This window comes from Chelonia mydas, chromosome 6, assembly GCF_015237465.2.
Source record: "Chelonia mydas isolate rCheMyd1 chromosome 6, rCheMyd1.pri.v2, whole genome shotgun sequence".
Lineage (NCBI taxonomy): Eukaryota > Metazoa > Chordata > Testudines > Cheloniidae > Chelonia > Chelonia mydas.
In genome coordinates, this window is record NC_051246.2 from 125353974 (window position 1) to 125368278 (window position 14305).

General features: G+C 43.6%; 1 protein-coding gene across 6 annotated transcripts in view; it reads left to right on the forward strand.

The window, feature by feature from the left end:
• The window catches only part of FERMT2 (FERM domain containing kindlin 2), a 101815-nt gene that overhangs the window by 14573 nt on the left and 72937 nt on the right, over positions 1–14305 (forward strand). The window lies entirely within an intron of this gene.

The following is a 14305-nucleotide window of genomic DNA, read 5'->3' on the forward strand; positions in this document are numbered from 1 at the left end:
ATGGTCTAGCCACACCTCCTTTCCCATGTCATGCCCCCACTGAGTTACCATGCCCACCTGAAGACAGCAGCTAAAGTTAAGATGCACAACAATCTTCTTAGCAAACTGGCAGGCTTGTCATGGGGTGCTCGTGCTCCAACTTAGCAGATGTCAGCTCTTGCCACCTCATATTTGGTGGTGGAGTATTGCACACCAGTTTGGAATCGGTCATCACACACCAAACTGGTGAATACACAGTTACATGCTGCCATGCGTATCCTCTCCGGCACCCTGCGTCTGACTCCACTCCCATGGCTTCCAGTTCTGAGCAATATTGCTCCTCCTCATATCAGACGAGAGGTTGCCACTGGCAAGTTACTGGAGAAAGAACGCGCCAACTCAAGCCTGCTGCTGCACAATGGCAGAGACATGCCAGCAGCAGCCGGCCACTTCCGGGAGCGACGTGGGGCCACGGCAGGCAGGCAGCCTGCCTCAGCACCCTGCTGTGCCTTGGGACTTTTAGCAGCCCAGAGATTGCGAGGGGTCAGCCGAAGAGCCTGGCGGGCCGGACAGAAATGTTAGACTGGCTGCATCCAGCCCACAGGCCGTATTTTTCTCACCCCTGAGCAAGACAGATCTCAGAATCGTGACATTTTAAGTAGTTACAAGTAGAGTTAAGTGCTTTTATTACAGAACCGTGTACAGTGTGGACTTTTTTAAAACTGCAGTAGAAAAGATGTTTCCAAAAGACAACTTAGAACACACGATATGAGAAATATATTGTAAGTGTTGGCAATCAACCTAAATGCCAGGCTGAGCTATTAAGGGCTAGTCTACAATTGAAATGCTACAATGGCACAGTGGGGTTCTCCCATTGGCATAGTTAATTCCCTGCCTGAGAGGCAGTAGCTAGATCAAAGGAAGACTTCATCTGTCAGCCTAGTGCTGTTTACTCCAGGGGTAGATGACTTTAACTATGTCGCTGGGGGGAGCGGAGGGAGGAAGAGGAGGAATGGATTTTTCACATCCCAGGGCTATGTAGCTGAGTCAACTTAACTTTTGAGTGTAGACCTGGCCGCAGTTCCAAGGAAATATGAAGAATGGGGAAGGCAAACGCTGCATTTGGAAGACTCAAACATCTGGCAACTCAAAAACATCTCCCTCAAGATAAAACTGAATGTTTACAAAGCAATTGTTATCATCATCATCACAACATATAGCAGTGAGACATGGCAACTTACTAAGAAAGGTACACACAAGCTGGATGCATTTAATCACAAATGTCTGAGAAGAATATTGGGAATAACATAAAAAGATAGGAAGACAAATGAAGTCAGAAAAATTACTGGACAAGGTACCCTCTCTCACAAATCTACAAATGAAGACATCAGTGGCTGGGACATGTGCTGAGAATGGAAAAAGAACCCTTGAATGGAAACCAGAAAATGCAAGAGGAAAGAGAGGAAGACCACAAATAACATGGAAACCAACAGTTCTGAACAACATCAAGCACCCCAACATGAAATGGGAAGATTTGGAGCGAAGGTCAGTTGACAGGCAAGGATTGCAAATGTGGGTAGCCCAATGTGCAGCAAAGCATGGGATGGACTAAGGTCTAAGGTCTGGTCGCAGTAGTAGTGTACTCTCTCTAGAATAATTCCGCTGCTCGAGGAATAAGGTGCTCTTATTAAGAGTAAGCATGTTATCTTACTCCTTGGGTAGTCCCATTGGTACCACTTGAGTGAGTTAAGGGTATTACAGTTTGGCCCTATTAGGCTAAATAATAGTGATTGCCTTAGTCAAGCAGTGACTTTTACTAAACTACATGGGTCAGAGAATTGTGAGAATTTGACTCTTTTTTTTTTTTTTTTTTTTTTTTTTTTTAATTTCTGATTTGACATTAACTTTACTCTCTATGAAAGCAACATTGTTAGATTTGAAATTAAAAATTCTCAGTAGCTTGTTTTAAGTATTTGAGGTGTGTGGTATTTTTTTTGTTTTTGTTTTTTTTTTTTTTTTAAATTGCTAATACAACTTATGACACTAAACTTTTCTCGTAGCAGTTCAGGTCTCTTGGCTAGTTCTGCATTCTTAGTAGCTTTTTCTCCCCCCCCCCCCCCCCGCCCCCCAAAATACTTTTTTTTGGTGATTACAGAATCCATTAACATTAGGTAAAGGCAGAGCGGGTTTCAATAAGCTGACTAAGAAACTGCAAGTGGACATTTCAAGCTCTTCTTTTGCCATCTGCTCTTGTTCCCTGATTATTTCCATTTGAGAAGCCTGCTGTATAGTGAAATAGTCCAAAATTTAAAACATTTGTTCTTCCCCCTGTGGCAAAGACCACTGCAGGGGAAAAGTTGGTTTCTCTCCTGCAAACTGCATTGACATGTCTGGCCACTGATATCTGTCAGTTCAAAGGTTTTATTTATTGATCACCAAAGAAACAAATATGGTTGCTTGAGGATGGGGTTTTGGTGTGCACTTTTAAAAATACGATTGGGTGATCAGTAAAATTTCTGTTGCATCGTGGCATTTACCTCCTTATTTAGACTTCTACTTTGATACTGTGGGTTGAGAATCTGAGATTGAAGAAATGAACAAGCACTTCACACACTGCTTGTGGTGTAGACTTGTCCTTGGGTATGTCTTTCTGCAGAGTCTCCTGAAGTTCCTTCTGCATTTCAGTAGTAGCAGTATAACCGCTTTCTGTTTAGCAGAGCTGGTCAATTTCTGAAAACTCAGATTTTCAGATTTTGGTTTTTCTGGTCATTAACAGATCTGTTTAGTTTGTCTAAAGTGATTTGAAATAGGCTTCAGTCTAATCCACATGTCTTCCATACTTGTCTCTAGTTCTGTGGTTTACTATTTTGGCAATAAGTGTCAAAATAGAGGACAGTGTTTCAGTCACAAATTGTCAAACAGGCTAGTTCTTAAACTGTTCAAAATGCTCACTCAGTTCCCCCCCACAGCATCTCTTCAGATGGCTTCACTTAAAGCAGATGGGTAAAAGCATTTTAATTACTTAAAGTTGACTTTAAGTATTTTACAATTTCATTACAATTTGTCTTCACTGGAGTACCAAGATCTTTGGCTAAAGATGTCAAGTACACATTACAGCCACATGCAGTGAGTTTCATGCTTTGTCATTGTTCTCTACAAGATTCTTCTTCTCTACCACATTTGCAGGATTATCGACATCTAAGATGCACCCATACTGAACAAAAATTCTGGTGTTACTGCTTTTTGAACTGAGCATATCCTGATGTTTGTCAAATGTACATCCTCATCTCCTGTTGTCACATGTTCACAAACTATTGAACTATGATGACGATGATTAAATGTTTTATGATAGTGCCTGAAGGCCCTTATTGGGATTGGGTCTCCATTGTGCTGGGCACTATATATAGGGGAAAAACAAGAATCATTCTCAAGATCACCCCACCCATTGAGACTCCAGAGTTTTCCCCTTAGGCATTTGCAAAAGCTTTCCAATCCCATTGTCGTTGGGTGCAGCACCCATCAATTCTGTATGAATAAGAGTCCCTGATAGAGGCATCAAGGGATACATCTACACTGCAGCTGAGAGCATGCTTTTGAACCCAGATAGATAGAGGTGCATTAGCTCCACTCAAACTAGTGTGCTTAAAAACTGCATCATAGGCTAGCCACCCGAGCTCAGACCTAGGGGGTTGGGCAGGCTTGCACTTGGATGGCTCGCTCGTCTGTGTTGCCGTCTACATTGCAATCATTTTTAGCACATTAGTTCAAGCGGAGCTAGCACGTGTCTCCCCACCTGAGTTGGGAGGCATACTGCAGCCTGCAGTATCGATATACCCTAGGTCAGTGGTTTTCAAACTATTTTTCTGGCGACACGGTTGAAGAAAATTGATGCCTGCAACCCAACGGCGCTGGGGATGAGGGGTGTGGGAGAGGGTCAGTGCTGGGTGCAGGGGTGAGGGCTGCAGGGTAGGACTGGGAATGAGGAGTTCAGGGTTTGGGAGGGGGCTCTGGGCTGGGAGTGCAGGCTCTGGGGTGGGGCTGGGGATGAAGGGTTTGAGGTGCAGGAAGGGGCCCTGGGTTTTGGGGTGGGGCCTCAAGGCAGGGGATTGGGGTGTGGGGTCGGGGCACGGGCTTACTTTGGGCGGCTTCCAGTCAGCAGGCGGAGCAGGGGTGCTAAGGTAGGCTTCCTACCTGTCCTGGCACCGCGGACCACGCCGCACCCTGGAAGCGGCCAGCAGCAGGTCTGGCTCCTAGGCTGAGGCGTGTAGCTCTTCGCAGGCATGCCCCCCGCAGCAGTGGGCCAGAGGGAGTGTGGAGCTGGTGCTTGGGTCGGGGACAGCATGCAGAACCCTGTGGCAGCGCACCCCACCTCAGAGCTGGACCTGCTGCTGGCCGCTTCTGGGGCACAGCGTGGTGTCAGAACGGGTAGGGACTAGCCTGCCTTAGCCGGGCAGCACCACCAATGGGACATTTAACGGCCCGGTCGGCGATGCTGACCAGAGCCACTGTGACCCAGTGCCTTACATTCCGTGACCCAGTACTGGGTCCCAACCCACAGTTTGAAAACCACTGCCCTAGGTGTTACCATATCATAAATCCTCAACTTCACTGGGTGGAGGTCAAGTTGGTCATAAAACCTGAAACATCTCAAATGTTCAGATTTTTATCAAGTCAAAAAGTGTTAGTTTTCATATAAGAATCAAATGTATGGACTTTTGTTGGAATTTTGTAGTCATGACCATGTTGTCCATGTTGTCCATGGTGTGAGTGTGTTGTTTGAATGTATGTTTTAGTTGCAGTACTAGTGCTGGAAGCCATTGCAGAGAGAGGCTGTTTCATTTCTTGTGTACGATTCTAAAATAGAGGAAAATATCCCATAATATTAATACTATCAAACATAAAGTGGAAGAAACTTTCCATCCCAAACTCCTAATTTCATCCCATAATAACTAAAAATATAATCTTAGGTTTTGACTCTCGTGCTTGGTTTCAGCCCAAAGGTGTTTTGAAATAGTTCAACTAAACTGCTTTGGGTCCTTGTTGGTAACATGACGAAAACGTGATCGCAGTTTAAAAAAGGTGTCCTTTTTAAATTTGCCCAAAGATGACTCAAATAGGTTTTCAAGCATCTGATTCTTTGTGGATTTGGTTGTCATTTGAGGACTTTGTATCTCTGGCATATTTGAAGGAATTTGGCATACAAAGGTAATTGACATATGAGGGAAAGGAAGGACAGCATTTTGTTCAAATGGTGACTTTTTTTTTTTTTGCCCATAGTACAGTAAATCAACTTGCTTATTGCTTTACTTCATTTGTCTACAGAGTATGTTACAACATGAAAGTTCAGGTCAGGTTAAAAGATTAGCATCTCTGTGTCCAAGGCTATCAGTCAGAATGGTTGATTGTCTGCACATCTCCACTCACATTATATGAAACACAACCCTCTGCCATATTTGATAATCTTTTAATGACCAATTTCTAACCTTTAGAGAGAAATTTAAATATGGATCCATTCCAGTAACATCTATATAAACTTCACTCTTCATTAAAACCTACAAATGAAAGAATCCAGCAGCATTTAAAAATAACTATTAATATTTAAATATTTTTCCTAAAATCAGTAAAAATGTCTAATCACCAGAAGATCCAGACTTCTCACTGACTGAAACAAGGTCTTCAAGAGCATTTTTGGCATTAAAATCTTTCATTGCTACTACCAAGCCTTGCATCTGTGTTGCTCTTTTCACGTGTGGTATGTAATCATTTTCTAACACTGCCAAATGATGCGGGAATCTCTTCAAAATATTCTCAGATGGCATCTTTTTTTGACCTGGAAATATAAGCTTTCCCCTTTTCTCTCTCGCGCGTGTGCACATGCACAACCTTACTGTAACTTAAGTAACACTTATTTTTAAAAAATAAATAAATAAATAGTTTTTCTCTGACACCTATGTAAGAACACAGTTGCTTTTGATAAGTGCTAAACTGTTTTCACTCTAGATCTAGAACTATTCACTGTATAGGTTGTTATGCATCTTGTAATTCTTTCCAGCATACAGTGGCTACTTACGCTAACAAATATTGGGGCTCCAGCCCTGGTTGTCTGGAGATATTCTGTCCCTTGGATCTCTGGCAGCAAAAATCCATCTCTTCCACACACCCCGCCCCACCTCATCCCAAACAGCTGCATGTCAGTGCTCTCTTAGGTAATCTCAGTAGAAAGAGCCTGCAACTCCCTCTCATCCCCACCCCATTCCCATTCCGTGCATGCAAAAACATCTCTCTCCCCCTCTGGACCTCTCAGCAAGGAGTGTACACAGTCTAGGCAGCCAACTTGCATCTTAAAAAAACAAACCAAAAAAACCCCACCCCAAAACAGCCTGCTTCATACATAATGCAGGTATTGGACTAGTTCCTTGATCAAAAGGTTCTTGAACTTTTAAAGTCGAAATGTGTCTGATTTGCCTGCTGATCCTAGTGAATATCTTAAATGGCCTTAAATGTTTAAAATATTTTAGGAAAGCAGCAGTAATTTTTATCACTGCCTCTTCTAGAGCTACAAAGTAGAATTTTTATCTCTTAGAATAAACTTTCCATCTAGCAATACTGTTACTAATTACAAACCATCCTTGTTCCTTCAGTTCATGTTGGAGCTGACACTAAACTTCCCTGAGACTTCTTAGGGACCTCTTGGCAAAACCAAAGTTATAAAAAGGCACAAGCCCAGCTTAAAATTTAAAAATACAAAATGTTAAGAGATCTTTTGAAGGCATCCTACTTCAAAGGACTTTGTCTTCCCTTCTGTCACTATCCATACATAAATTGGAGTTGCTGCATCACTTAATTCCGCCTGAAATGATATTTTTAAAAAAAGAAAAGGAGTACTTGTGGCACCTTAGAGACTAACCAATTTATTTGAGCATGAGCTTTCGTGAGCTACAGCTCACTTGTGTACTTGTGAGCTGTAGCTCACGAAAGCTCATGCTCAAATAAATTGGTTAGTCTCTAAGGTGCCACAAGTACTCCTTTTCTTTTTGCGAATACAGATTAACACGGCTGTTACTCTGAAACCTTAAAAAAAAAAAAAAAAAAAAAAAGCTATTTAAAAAAATGCACTCTTGCAATACATGCAAAACCACCCTTGCATGTATCGTACTGTAGTCTCCATCAAATATAAGGTGTAAAAGTGATTTTTTTGAAATTTAAGTGGAAATACTTAAGGCTGGGTAGCATAACGTCATATATGCCCTTAACTGCCTCTGAATACAAGCCCTGATCATGCAACTTGACGCATGTTTGTGGATCTCTGTGACCTCATGGAGCCAATGGAACACCAGGGGGTGCAAAAGACTGCAGAAATGGGGTTGAATGCAGGATGCCTTGCGCCCAATCAGAGGCACAGGTCCTCTTTGTGAGAAGCCTATGCCCCCTTCACATACCACAAAATTTCCAGGTCCTGGAGCAACAGGACCCCTGCATGTTCCATATGTAGTAGTAAGGAAGCAAGACGAAGGAAATGGCACAAGAGGAGGCTTGTGGAGTTTCCAATCCCCCTGTGCTGGCTATGTTCATGGAGGGGATAAGCCAGGCCCATTTGCCTTGGTTACTGAATACATATATGAATATGATTACATACCTGAATTAAGAAAAGGAGGACTTGTGGCACCTTAGAGACTAACAAATTTATTTGAGCATAAGCTTTTGTGAGCTACAGCTCACTTCATCGGATGCATGAAGTGAGCTGTAGCTCACGAAAGCTTATGCTCAAATAAATTTTAGTCTCTAAGGTGCCACAAGTCCTCCTCTTTCTTTTTGCGGATACAGACTAACATGGCTGCTACTCTGAAACTTGTCATATCTGAATTGTGGATGGGCTGCAAACTCTGTTAAATGCTAATATAAATTGACATTTCTCTGACTTCTGAGAATGACTAGACTGAGTACAGTGATGCTTTCAAAGGCAGATCTTGTACATGGTGTTCAGCATTTGTGAACGTTGGAATCGGGAAACCCATAACTTTTCTAATATCAATTCTGTGGACAAATGGGCTAAGACTGTGGCCACTGCAGTTTTGTTTTTAGATTGGGATTTTGGGAACAATGGCTCTTTTTACATCACTCTTTTCAGAACACAATAAAGAAATCTGCTACCCTAGATACTGACTCTCTTATAACAATTTTTAAAAATCAAATGGGAACCTTTTTTTGGCTTTTGTCCTGCAGCCTTTTAAATTTTCTCGCTCAAGCTTGGAAGTTAGCAGGAGAGGTAGTGAAGGGAAAGTATTTGGGTTTTACTCTTAGCATTTTTTTAAAGTTTCTAGTAGCCATAACAGACATACCTGCAGAGATTTTGGTACATACTTACTCAGTTATACAGAAACATAGTTCACAGTGGCACTTTGTTAAAAAATCCCATAAGTCATGTGGTGAGTTAAACTGTCTAATGAGGGTTCATAGTATAGCAGTGGTTTCATCAGAGGCCTAGGCGTAAAATGAAACCTAGTGCTACTCTGCAGAAATGGCTTCCTGAGGTAATGTTCATGGCTATCGCAGTTTCCTGTTATCCTAATCCACATATCAATATAGTGGAGGTTAACAGTTTGTCAGACACAGCATGCACTGGGGGGGAAATGGCACTTCCAGGCCCTGGTGATTATGGTGTACTCGGCCATTTTTTCTTATCACACACAAGTATGATGTTCCCATTTTAAATATAGGATGTCCCAAAACAATGAGAAAATAGTCTGTTTAATGCAAGAGTATTGTATACAGTTACTGAGAAGTCAAGGATTTTCAGAGTGCCTGTCAAATAACATTAATACCTCCTATAGAAGGAATAAAAATATCGCCTGTTGAACTGGAGAGGAAAGGTGTCTTTTGAGTATATACCATGGCTCTCAACTTCTGACAAGGGGAGCAAATTGGCTAAAGTAAATTGTTTTTGAATAGTTAGTCTTCCTGTAATAAATAGAAAGCTCTTTGCATATACTGATCGTAGAAGAGTGAGGCAGTGGCCTACTCAAGGGAATATGAGTAACTTGGTGTTTAGTTCTGTAACCATGCAAGCTAATGAACCAGTCAATATAACTTTCAAAACATTTCTAAATCTCTAAAGTGCCACTAGTAGAACAATAAAACTTTACTTTCATGGTAGAAATATTCCTGCTCTTTTTTCACTGCAACAATTGGAGCTGAAGAAAGCATTTAAAAAGTCATCTTAACTATGATATTTTGGTAGCTTACACTTGTACCTCATCCAAAAAATTAGCTTCATTTTGAAGTGCCTGCAAAATGTACCCAGTGCTTTCATGTTTCTCTTCATTTATATCTGCACTCTGAGCTTAATGTTATACATGATTTTTAATTCTGGGATTGGCAGTCTAGGTTTATTTTCTGCTACATGAATTCTGGATGTGAAATAGTTCTATCTTAAATCCACCACTATCCGTTCTCATTGAGATGATGGATGGGCTAGCATGCCTATGACTGCAGTGGCAGACACCAGTATGAATTAATAGCTAAGGAAATTTTTAATATTAAATATTTTATGCAGTAAACGGTCACCTTTTTGTCCTCCTGTCATAATGTTCTGCCCTTGGAGAGGTCTCTAGAACTACTGTGGGAATTTTAGTGCTTTTCACATTTGAAAGACTGTTAAAATATATCTAGGTTTCAAGATGAACAGCAACAAAGTCTGGCAGTAGTTCAGTTTTGCTATATGAAGATCCCCTCAAGTCCTTTTCATTGTGCCTCTATACCATTTTCCATCCACAGGCCTGGTCTTGATGGGCAAAAAGCATAGGTTCTCTTTTGTTTGTGTGGATGTTTTTGTTTTGGTTTTTTGTTTCAGTTTAATAGGATTTGAAAAGCCACAAGCTAACATGTTTGAAGTCATGTTGTAGCCTAGGCTACAACTGAACCAGCTAATGCAGATTCAGACACTTAAATTTAGGCTGCCTTTTTAATGGGGTTTTCACACACTATGGGGTGGAGAGACTGGGACCTGGGCTGGATTAACCTATCAGTGGGCCCTAGGCAAAACACTTCTGGGGCCCTACCTTCTAATATAAATAACAATGAACAGCAATACAGTATACACCTAGCCACTAAGCGGGCTTGCCAAGCTGGACAATCAAGAAAAGGAATTTCAAAAATTCATAGTGCTTTAAAGAGGAGGGGGACCTTCCAGTTGCTGTGACCCCTGGGGCAGTGGAGTTCACAACTGTGACCAGGTGGTGGTAGTGCACTGTTGTAATGTGGCACTTACATGGGTGGATCTGCCGGGAGCGACTGCTAATCCTGCTGTGCGAGGTGCAGTTAACCATGATGGGGGGGGGGCAGCTGGGCCAAATTTGAGTGGTATTGCAGCCCTGTTCACCAAGTGGCATTGCCAATCAAGTAAACAAAGTTCTTTCTTTCAGTCTGTGTACAATTTTGCCCTAGTCTTTATTTTTAAAAAAAAAAAAAGTCTGCACCTCCCTATTTGGACTGTAGACACATGCCCTAGTTTTGCATATGCATATTCTGACCTTGGATGCAACACTTTTTTTTTTTCTTTTTTCTTCTCCAGACATAACGCCCAGACATCTCAGATCCTTATTTCTTCCTGTTTTCTGGAGAGCTCCAAAGAACTAGAGTGAGTGAGCCATCACAGTAGGCTGGAACCTTAGATGCAGCTTCCACACTTCTCCCTTGAGAGAGAGAAGAGGCTGGGACTTGAAATGCTCAAGTTTCAGCCTACTGTGATGTCACATTCTTGCTCAAAGTCTCTAGAAGAATCATCCAATAAAATGGAGAAAGTTGAGACCTGAGATTCCTCTTGATGCAGGAAAAGAAGCTTTGGTTTCCCTTCCCCCCCCCCCCCCCCAATTTGACCCAGTCTCCTCAGTAACATAGAACATAAGTGGGTCTGCAGTTTGAGCACCTTCAGTTACCAGCTCTGGGTTCTGTGTATCTCAAATCTGCCCCAGAGGCTGCGCATGGTTGAACCGGACTTTGTAGCACTCTCTCTTGAAATTACTTGGCTAGAAAACTGCAGTAAAGCAGGCTTCTAGCCAATTGCCATTGAAGACAATTTCACATTTCTCTTTGCTAGTAAGACAAACAGCAGGTATGCCCAGACAAATCACATGTTCACAATCTGAGCTCATTCTAGGGATATCTTCTTCCCAAGAAGGGCATGCTGAAGGGTTATCTTTCTGTCAGAGGACATCTGTGCTAAGGGCTTGTCTATGTTCCAAACTTTGGACGATACAAGTTACTCTGGCATAAAGCCACTGCAGTAAGAATATTGCTTGTGTGCTTCTGTACTTGGAGCTATGCATACTCATCAGGAGTCCTTGTCTGTGCAGTGTGCAACCCACCTCCTGGGAAGTTTTGGCAATGCATAGTGGGAAAGAAACAAGTCACACGAGTGACTAGAAGTAAGGGGTCAACTTCCCAGTATGCAACTGTCTTCATCCCATGTCATCTATATCTCAACTTTTTCCGCCCCTCCCCCCCCTTTCTTTTTAAATCCCATAAACCCATGCAGCCCTCCTTGCTCTCCCCCATCTCTGACAGAAGCATGGAGCCTGTACAACTCTGCACTATTGTCATAAGTGTCACAAGCTCAGAACACATGATCCTCCAGTATCTGCAGAGCCATAAGAAGAACTGAATTGGCAGGGAAACATGTGACGATTTCTTGGAGGACAGATTGCTGTGGGACATAGCAAGAACCAATTAAAGGTTGTTGGTGAGGTTGATGGAGCAGCTGCAGATGGTGGAGTACTGCTTCTGGGCCCGAGAAACAAGCACTGACTGGTGGGATTGTATTGTATTGCAGGCTTGGGTTGACCGGTAGTGGCTGCAGAACTTTGGGATGCAAAAGACCACAAATCTGGATCTGCATGCTGAGCCTGCCACAGCCTTCTAGTGCAGGGACACCAGAATGAGAGCTGCACTGACAATGGAGAAGCGAGTGGTGATCACACTGTGGATACTTGAAATGCTGGGTTGCTACTGGTCAGTGAGAAATTATTTTGGAGTGGCAAAATCCACTGTGGGGGCCATTGTAATGCAAGTGTTCAGAGCCATTAATCGTTTCCTGCTATGTAGGACTGTGACTCTCCGCAGTGTGCGGGACATAGTGGATGGGGAGCAATAGGTGGCAGGCAGGTCTTTCCCTATTTTGGCACAAAACCACCTTGCCAGAGTACATCAACAGAGAGCTACTTTTCTACAGTTATGCAAGTTGATGGCTAATAGACATCAACAGTGGTTGGTCAGGGAAGGGGCATGACGCTCACATCTTTTACGAACACAGAACTGTTCAGAAAGCTGCAAGCAGGGACTTCCTTTCCCAACTGGCAGATTACCATTGGCAATGCTGAAATGCAAATAGTGATCTTGGGTGACCCAGCCTACCCCTTGCTCATGAAGCTGTATACGGCCACCTCGACCACACCAAGCAAAAGATTCAAGTACTGGCTTAGCAGGTGCAAAATGGCAGTTGAATGCTCTTTTGATTGACTGAAGGGATGCTGGCATTGTCTAATCACGAGATTCCATCTCCTTGGGGGGGGAAATCCCAATGGTTCTAGCTCCGTGCTGTGTCCAGCATAATATCTGTGAAGCAAAGGGGGGGAAGTTGCTTCTGGGTTGCAGGATGGAGGTGGAGCAGCTGTCGGCTGAGTTTGAACAGCCAGACACACAGGCTATTAGAGCTCAACGTGGAGCTGTACAGCTCAGGGAGGCTTTATTGTGGCTCACTGTTAAAGTGCTCTTTCAATGTGTAGTGTGAGCTACCTGGTCCTGGTGTTTGGGGGCCTGTTAGGAATTGTAGAGTGCTTGGGGTGCATCTATGAATATAACGCTGACCATGCACCTATTGATTTTTGAGGTGCTTGCTGTACATTTAGGATTACTACACTTTGTCACTGAACCTATGAGTTCTCACCCTGTACAGTAACAAGTCAGAAGGTGCTTTCAGAACTGCTAGGCACTCTGCAGCATGTGTTGTGAACTAATACGGAGTAAAATTCTGTTTAATCTTTAACAAAACCAGTGCAAAGAAAAATCTTCAGTTTAAAAGCACATACATTTAAAAACATAAGTTCTGTTCACTAATTTATTATGAAGAAAAAACATTCATGTCCATCTTGCCTACACACGCTCACCTGTGGAAAACCACGGTTGCTGTATATGTGAAGCTGTAGTTGTCCTTAAGGTCCCCCAGTGTGTAGGGGTAGGGATGTGGCCACTGATGCCCCATGGAATGTTGGGGGTAGGGTGTAGGGAGGTGATGTGATGGCTTTCTCCATGGACCGCAAAGGGAAGCAAGACTGTGATTGTTGAGCCTGAGTGAGACTGCAGCATCAGTTTGCTACTGGAAAAGCCCCATTATGTGCTGGTGAATCTCCCTCTACTCTTCCTGCTTGGATGCCTAGGTCTTCCTGCTGTCTGCTCTTCCTTCTCCAGGCTGTCTGCAGTGTTCACCTTCCAGGCCCTTTGCTCACAGGGTGGTAACCCTGACCCTGGCACTAACACCTCCTGCAGCTGTGATGCAGCAGCACTGAATGCTGTGCCGGGGTGGGGAGAGAGCCACTGAGAGGGCAGCTCGAGCTGGGGAGCGGGCTTGGAGCCCACCTGACAGGGGCAGTTGGAAAAAGCTGTTAGAGAAGGAGGGAAGAAGAAAAATCAAGATGCTGAGCTGGAGTAGGAGTTGAGGTGATTTTATTCTCCTGTTCTTTAATTTTAAAGGGCTGGGAAATGAGACCGGGGCGGGGGGGAGGAGAAGGAAAATAGGAACAGTTTCAAGTCAGGAGGAGCGGCAAAAAATAGACCTGCGTAGATGAGCAGAGCATTAGAGAGAGAAAGTAGAAGGGGGAAAAAACCTACAGATGTACTGAAGGGAATCCAGGGAAAATACTGAAAGGAAATTGCTCAAAAAGATGTTGGATGAAAATAGATCCTGAAAACAGTACATGAGAAACCCGCCCACAAAGGACCTCAAGCAGGCAAGGCTAACTTTTTTTGGCCGGAGGGCCACATCGGGATTCCAAAACTGTACGGAGGGCCAGGTAGGGAAGGCTATACCTCCTCTAACCCCGTCTTCTTCCTGCCCCTGACTGCCCCCCTCAGAATCTCCAATCCCCACTACTCCTTGTCCCCTGACAGGCCCCCTGGGACCTCCCCCTCTAAAGCCCCTTTCAGAATGCAGCCCTGCAAACATGGGCAGAGGACTCAGGAGGAGCAGGCGCGGTCAGCGGCCGGAGAGAAGCAGCGATTATTTTCCCCTTCAAAGCGCCACTTCTCTCCAGCCAGCTGCGCAGCCACCCGCTGC